Genomic DNA, 8,633 nt, shown 5'->3' with positions numbered 1-8,633 from the left:
CTTTCCTTGGGCCAGGTTGGAGCTGCAGAGTGCCATTGAGCCCTATGGGAGACTTTCCTTGGGCCGGGTTGGAGCTGCAGAGTGCCATTGAGCCCTATGGGAGACTTTCCTTGGGCCGGGTTGGAGCTGCAGAGTGCCATTGAGTCCTATGGGAGACTTTCCTTGGGCCGGGTTGGAGCTGCAGAGTGCCATTGAGCCCTATGGGAGACATTCCTTGGGCCGGGTTGGAGCTGCAGAGTGCCATTGAGCCCTATAGGAGACTTTCCTTGGGCCAGGTTGGAGCTGCAGAGTGCCATTGAGCCCTATGGGAGGCTTTCCTTGGGCCAGGTTGGAGCTGCAGAGTGCCATTGAGCCCTATGGGAGACTTTCCTTGGGCCAGGTTGGAGCTGCAGAGTGCCATTGAGTCCTATGGGAGACTTTCCTTGGGCCAGGTTGGAGCTGCAGAGTGCCATTGAGCCCTATGGGTGACTTTCCTTGGGCCAGGTTGGAGCTGCAGAGTGCCATTGAGCCCTATGGGAGACTTTCCTTGGGCCAGGTTGGAGCTGCAGAGTGCCATTGAGCCCTATGGGAGACTTGACTTGGGCCGGGTTGGAGCTGCAGAGTGCCATTGAGCCCTATGGGAGACTTTCCTTGGGCCGGGTTGGAGCTGCAGAGTGCCATTGAGCCCTATGGGAGACTTTCCTTGGGCCGGGTTGGAGCTGCTGAGTGTCATTGATTCCTATGGGAGACTTTCCTTGGGCCAGGTTGGAGCTGCAGAGTGCCATTGAGCCCTATGGGAGACTTGACTTGGGCCGGGTTGGAGCTGCAGAGTGCCATTGAGCCCTATGGGAGACTTTCCTTGGGCCGGGTTGGAGCTGCAGAGTGCCATTGAGCCCTATGGGAGACTTTCCTTGGGCCGGGTTGGAGCTGCAGAGTGCCATTGATTCCTATGGGAGACTTTCCTTGGGCCGGGTTGGAGCTGCAGAGTGCCATTGAGCCCTATGGGAGACTTTCCTTGGGCCAGGTTGGAGCTGCAGAGTGCCATTGAGTCCTATAGGAGGCTTCCAAAATCCTGCATTGAAGGTTCAAAGTCAGAATGGTCAGATTGCCATTCGCAAACATGAAAATACGAAAATTTCTGATCTTAAGTATGAAATGTTCGTATTTAAACGAATGGAATTTTCGTGACTTTTGCAAACATCAGAAACATCCGATTTTGTGATTCGGATTCGTACTTTAATGAATGTGCCCCTAACTGTAGATATTAGTATCACTATAGCCTTGGATACTGTGCTTGTTCAAGAACTCAGCCAGGCCCCTCTTATAGGCACTAACAGAATCTGCCATTACCACATCACTAGGAAGGGCATTCCACAGCCTCACAGCCCTCACTGTGAAAAACCACCTACGCTGCTTCAAATGGAAGCTCCGTTCCTCTAATCTAAAGGGGGGGCTCTGGTGCGTTGATGGTTTTTATGGGAAAAAAGAACATCCCCTATCTGCCTATAATCCCCTCTAATGGGCCACCTCGGCCCATGAGAAAAAAAATTTGTGACCTTATCATAAGATCTCTGCTTCTTTTACCCCCATGATGGTTTATATAGCAGGCTGCTGCAATATTGTCTGGTTGAATCTGTACCCAGTGGCCTAAATGAGGTACCTATGACTTGAATGAGAGAAATGCCAAATGGCTTCCAGTTGTAAGGAATTTGCCAGAAGATACCACATTGGATTGCCTGTAAAAAAAGAGAAGCTCCTTCTGTTAGAGTACCTACTTGGAGCCACCAATGCAGAGACTCCTTTACTACCAAGGGAAGGTAAATTGTTCTATCTGAGGAACTTTCCTTCTGATCCCAAACCCTTAAAAGGAAATTCTGCAAGTGTTTCATATGGCCTTTTGCCCATGGAGTATTCTCTATGGCTGCTGAAAATAGTCCCAAAACATCTAGGATTTGCCTGAAGGATGCTCTCCCTTGTGTATAGATCTCTTACATTGTGAAGAACATCTGTCCTTGGGTAACAGTATTTTCCCTGCTTTTATGTTGAAATTAAGCCCAGAAATTTCTTCTTCATGGAAGTATTTAGGGAAGAGTTTCCCAGTTTATAAACCATCCCAACCTTACAGGGTAGAAATTGTAAGATGAAGATCTCTCCAGAGGCGGGCAGTAGAGTTTGCCTTAATCTAAATAAGGTATTGATACTCCCACGGTTTTTGTGAATACCCTTGGAGTGCATATTGTACCAAATGGAAGGGCTACAGACTGCAGATGATCTATGTAGTTGCTGTCCTGAACAGCTAACCTTAGATATTTTCATGGGCACATATAAGTAAGCATTTTTGATATCTAATGTTACCATTAGATACGAGGACACGAGGGCACCCACTCCGTTTAGAAGAAGGGAGGTTCCGTTTAAATATTCGGAAAGGATTTTTTACTGTGAGAGCTGTGAAGTTGTGGAATTCCCTCCCCGAATCAGTTGTACTGGCTGATACATTATATAGCTTCAAGAAGGGGCTGGATGGATTCTTAGCAAGTGAGGGAATACAGGGTTATGGGAGATAGCTCTTAGTACAAGTGAGGGAATACAGGGGTTATGGGAGATAGCTCTCAGTACAAGTGAGGGAATACAGGGTTATGGGAGATAGCTCTCAGTACAAGTGAGGGAATACAGGGGTAGGGGAGATAGCTCTCAGTACAAGTGAGGGAATACAGGGGTAGGGGAGATAGCTCTCAGTACAAGTGAGGGAATACAGGGTTATGGGAGATAGCTCTCAGTACAAGTGAGGGAATACAGGGGTAGGGGAGATAGCTCTCAGTACAAGTGAGGGAATACAGGGTTATGGGAGATAGCTCTTAGTACAAGTGAGGGAATACAGGGGTAGGGGAGATAACTCTTAGTACAAGTGAGGGAATACAGGGGTATGGGAGATAGCTCTCAGTACAAGTGAGGGAATACAGGGTTATGGGAGATAGCTCTCAGTACAAGTGAGGGAATACAGGGTTATGGGAGATAGCTCTCAGTACAAGTGAGGGAATACAGGGTTATGGGAGATAGCTCTCAGTACAAGTGGGGGAATACAGGGGTAGGGGGGATAGCTCTTAGTACAAGTTGATCCAGGGACTGGTCCGATTGCCATCTTGGAGTCAGGAAGGAATTTTTTCCCCTCTGCGGCAAATTAGAGAGGCTTCAGATGGGGTTTTTTGCCTTCCTCTGGATCAACTTGTAGTTAGGCAGGTTATATATAGGCATTATGGTTGAACGTGATGGACGTACGTCTTTTTTCAACCCAACTTACTATGTTACTATGTTACTATGTATATAAGCCCATGGGAGAATTATTACGAATGGTCTCCATTTTGAACCTTTTCTTGCATATGAATATGCTGAGAAATCTTAAATCTAAAATAGTTCTGTACTTTCCTGCTGGTTTTGGAACAAGAAAAACAGGAGAATAAACCCTTTTGACCCTCCTGATTTTTGCACTGGGATAAGAACCCCATAATTCTTTGTATGCCTGGAGAGCTAACTCCATGGCTTCTCTTACTTGTGGTTGAATAAGTATATTTGTGTTGGTTAAGTGCGTAGTATCTCTCTCTTACAGTCTGTAGTACCCATCTGTCTGTAGTAACTGTCTCCCAGGCGGAATAGAAATGGTTTAAATTGCCTCCAACCAAGCTGGCGTCATGCAGAAAATAATCTACTTCCAAAAAATAGGGCAACCCCTGCCTTGTTTGTTTCAGCAATCAATATTTAGCAGCAAGGACAGCCGCCCAAGGTTTAAGCCAGACATATGTCAATAGAAGCCAGAGCTGCTTCAGTCAGAAAATTAGATACCAATACAAGAATGGAAAAGTCATTCAAAAGCGTTTCTCTAGGGACAACTTTCTTCATCCTTCTTTGTACCTGACGTAACCAAATCCTTAAGGATCTTCAGGATCAAAGGGAAAAAGACTTTTTAGAAATAGAAAGTGTTCTTTCTAGATTTCTCCATTGTTTTAATTATATCCTTAATAGGATCTTCCACAAGAAAAACATCTTTATTTTTAGATCTACCAGAAAAAGTTTGCTTTTCTTTTTAGTTTGTTCAGCACCTGCCTCTTCTCTCATAGTATCTCTTAAAGCCTTAAATAATAGCCCTAAATTTTTCACGGAAAAAAACTCCTCGTTGTCAGAACATTCCCCTTCCTCAGGATCAGAAACCTTTGTATAAGATGTACCTTCATCTATAGAGTCCTCAGAAGGAATAGCTTCTCCAATCAGGCTTCCACAAATAGAATTATCTACAGCAGAGGGCATCACAGAGGATTGAACAGATTCAGAGGTCTGAGCCATAGTATCTTTAAACCAAGACATGAAATCAGGCACAGTAGGTTTAGAAGTTCCAGGGAGTTGAAATGTTTTCGCTATACGAAGAGCATAATTTGTCAGAAAGTTCAGCAGGCATAAGATATCTACATTCTCTTTTGTTTGACATCCTTGAATAGGGGTTTTTAGGGTTTTCCTTGCTCTTAACCACCACAGGGTCAGACATGGCTGAAAGCACACCACCCCCCAGGTCACACTGACCCTGCGAGTATGTGCGCCACAATGACATCAATAGACAATATGGAACCTAGTGCTTGTAATCTCTTCCACCCACAATGGATGGGTAGTATAAACCGCGACAATTAAACAAGGGAGAGTGTCACAATCGGTGGAACCGATGGGGGGGTGGGATGTATTTTTTTTGGATGATGTGTTTTTCCGTGCTGCCCGTAGGGACGTGATGGAAAATATATACAGTGGCTTGCAAAAGTATTCGGCCCCCTTGAACTTTTCCACATTTTGTCACTTTACAGCCACAAACAAGTCATACATGATTCCAAACATTTTTTACAAATAAATAACTGCAAAGTGGGGTGTGCGTAATTATTCAGCCCCTTTTGGTCTAAGTGCAGTCAGTTGCCCATAGACATTGCCTGATGAGTGCTAATGACTAAATAGAGTGCACCTGTGTGTAATCTAATGTCAGTACAAATACAGCTGCTCTGTGACGGCCTCAGAGGTTGTTGTCTAAGAGAATATTGGGAGCAACAACACCATGAAGTCAAAAGAACACACCAGACAGGTCAGAGATAAAGTTATTGAAAAATTTAAAGCAGGCTTAGGCTACAAAAAGATTTCCAAAGCCTTGAACATCCCACAGAGCACTGTTCAAGCGATCATTCAGAAATGGAAGGAGTATGGCACAACTGTAAACCTACTAAGACAAGGCCGTCCACCTAAACTCACAGGCCGAACAAGGAGAGCGCTGATCAGAAATGCAGCCAAGAGGCCCATGGTGACTCTGGGGGAGCTGCAGAGATCTACAGCTCAAGTGGGGGAATCTGTCCATAGGACAACTATTAGTCGTGCACTGCACAAAGTTGGCCTTTATGGAAGAGTGGCAAGAAGAAAGCCATTGTTAACAGAAAACCATAAGAAGTCCCGTTTGCAGTTTGCCACAAGCCACGTGGGGGACACAGCAAACATGTGGAAGAAGGTGCTCTGGTCAGATGAGACCAAAATGGAACTTTTTGGCCAAAATGCAAAACGCTATGTGTGGCGGAAAACTAACACTGCACATCACTCTGAACACACCATCCCCACTGTCAAATATGGTGGTGGCAGCATCATGCTCTGGGGGTGCTTCTCTTCAGCAGGGACAGGGAAGCTGGTCAGAGTTGATGGGAAGATGGATGGAGCCAAATACAGGGCAATCTTGGAAGAAAACCTCTTGGAGTCTGCAAAAGACTTGAGACTGGGGCGGAGGTTCACCTTCCAGCAGGACAACGACCCTAAACATAAAGCCAGGGCAACAATGGAATGGTTTAAAACAAAACATATCCATGTGTTAGAATGGCCCAGTCAAAGTTCAGATCTAAATCCAATCGAGAATCTGTGGCAAGATCTGAAAACTGCTGTTCACAAACGCTGTCCATCTAATCTGACTGAGCTGGAGCTGTTTTGCAAAGAAGAATGGGCAAGGATTTCAGTCTCTAGATGTGCAAAGCTGGTAGAGACATACCCTAAAAGCCTGGCAGCTGTAATTGCAGCAAAAGGTGGTTCTACAAAGTATTGACTCAGGGGGCTGAATAATTACGCACACCCCACTTTGCAGTTATTTATTTGTAAAAATTGTTTGGAATCATGTATGATTTTCGTTCCACTTCTCACGTGTACACCACTTTGTATCGGTCTTTCACGTGGAATTCCAGTAAAATTGATTCATGTTTGTGGCTGTAATGTGACAAAATGTGGAAAAGTTCAAGGGGGCCGAATACTTTTGCAAGCCACTGTATACCTCTTATACCCTTAATCAGATGCTAGACACATTCTTGATGCAGAAAGATCTGGTGTTACTTGTAGATAATAAATCTGTAGCAAGCAATGCCAGACAACAACAGGAAAGGCCAGTATGTATGGTAATGGTCTGTATTAGAAGGGACATAGATTTGCAGGAGCCAAGTGTCAGGTAAAGCCCCATTTAGATTATGCAGTCTCTAATCCATGAAAAGCATATTGATGAAAAATTAGCCAACAAATCATCTGCATTACTGAAAATTCTCAGATAGCTAGTGGCAAATAGGAATTGAATGGCTAGGGCAACCAACAGCTGTCTGAATGGGCATGCAGTGTGCTGTGCTGGCTGTTTCTGCAAGCATTGGATCATATTTGCTGCTGTTTACACACCATTATTAAAACTAAGAAAGCTTAAAAATAGTTATAAATACATTTAAGAAAACTACAACATGAAAATGATTAAAATATCCTTTTAAAGGTGAACAATCCCTTAACTGGAATAAAATATGTCCAGACACTCCCAACTCTCTGAAATTGGCTAACAGTTGAAGAAAGCCAAACTGCTGTTGTGAAACCAGATTTATCCTAAAAGCTTCAGAGGGGAATTATCACAAAAAAACTTTTTAATATTGGCTTCATCTCTTGGAAATAAACTTTCACAGACCTAAGTTCTGTAGCTGACAATTTAAAATGGCCACAGCAAGCCATGTCTTGTGTTTATAAAACTAATCTTCATATATGGTGTTAATGGTATATGTGTAACCTATGATTTGGCCTGGGCTTATAGGAATGTGAGCTGGGCAGGGAGTAGCTGGATTCATGATAATGCTCCAGGGGGGCCACGCCAAACCAGATAAATGTAAATGGCAATGGACACTTGCCAAGGTCCTGCTACTGTGGGTGACTAACCGCCTCCAGCAGGCAACTTTGGAAAGCCAAAGTGATGTGTAGGCCTTTCCACAGGTGACTCTTATTGTTGCTGATGGAGAGGCTGATAAATCAGCTCTACCACGGGCAACTAGTCTTCTTCAAATGCTTTCCCACCAGGTAAAATGCGAACCGCTGGTGGGAAAACACATGCAAGTGAGGCTACTTTGGAAAGGTAGCTGCGCCGCATAGGTTTCCCCAATAGGTGTAGTTCACATTTTAGCCGGTGCAAAGAAAACAAGGGACGTTTAGTCAGGCGACAAGATGCACCACGTGGCAGAGTGAGTACAAACACATTAAAAAGAGCAGCCTAGGTTTTTTTTCATACAGCTCCTTGCCATGGAACACATGAAAGATCCACGTCAAGTAACTGCATAAAGAAATGCTCATCTGTATGAGCCCCAACAGCGCACTTTTGTCAGCAAAAATCTTAAATGGTCAGTTCACCATTTCATACAGTTCCCCTTTGAAATAGACAATTTGCAATTGGTCTTTATTTTTGGTGGTTTTTGAATTAGCTTTTTTTCATCAGCATGCCAATTTGGAATTTCAGAAGCTCTGGAAGCTATGGTCCAATTTACCTCAGTAACAAGGCAGTGGCTTTAATGACGTGATCTGATGAATAGAAGAGGCTCAGAATAGAAAGATAATAAAAAGTAACTTAAAATTGTAGCCTAACAAAGCAATAGCTTTATCAGAGGCCAGGGTCACTGGCCCCCATTGAAAAGCTACAAAAACAAATAAGGCATAAAATTAAGCACAGTGCAGTTTCCAGTCTTCAAAACTAGAAGAGCTTTCCATTGTAGACAATGTGAGAATCTCAGAGGTCACATACAAACTGAACAATATTCTTTAGGGCTATGATACAGAGCTACTTGTGGCAGCTGCAAAATACCAGAAAATACCCTGCCATAGACAATACTGAGAACTGTCCCTGCTAAAATACACTTAGAGACAATTAGTATTTGTCATTGCCCTTAAGGAAACTTAATTGAACCACATATCCCTTTAAACAACCTGGTGTTAAGACTGGGAGGGCAAGTAGCCAAGGTCCTTATTTTGGTGTGTTGTGCTCAGTGCTTCTCTTTAGTTTTGTTAAATGTTACGGGTATAATATTTTATCTGAAATACCTGGGGCTTTTCTGTATAAGGGTCTTTCCATAATTTGGATCACCTTTATTCTGCCAAAAATCCTTTAAGCATTAACTAAACCCAATAGGATGGTTTTGCTTCCAATATGGATTCATGCAGCTCAGTTACCATCAAGTACAAGGTTCTGTTTTATTATTAGAGAAAAAGAAAATTATCTTTAAAAATTAGAATTGCTTTAATTGGACTCCATAACTGTATGTTTGTTAGTGATGAGGAAGACAGTCAAGTTATTAATACACTAACAACACATT

The sequence above is a fragment of the Xenopus tropicalis genome, chromosome 3 (assembly GCF_000004195.4).
Source record: "Xenopus tropicalis strain Nigerian chromosome 3, UCB_Xtro_10.0, whole genome shotgun sequence".
In the NCBI taxonomy this organism is placed as follows: Eukaryota; Metazoa; Chordata; class Amphibia; order Anura; family Pipidae; genus Xenopus; species Xenopus tropicalis.
Note: the sequence above shows the minus strand (reverse complement) of the source record.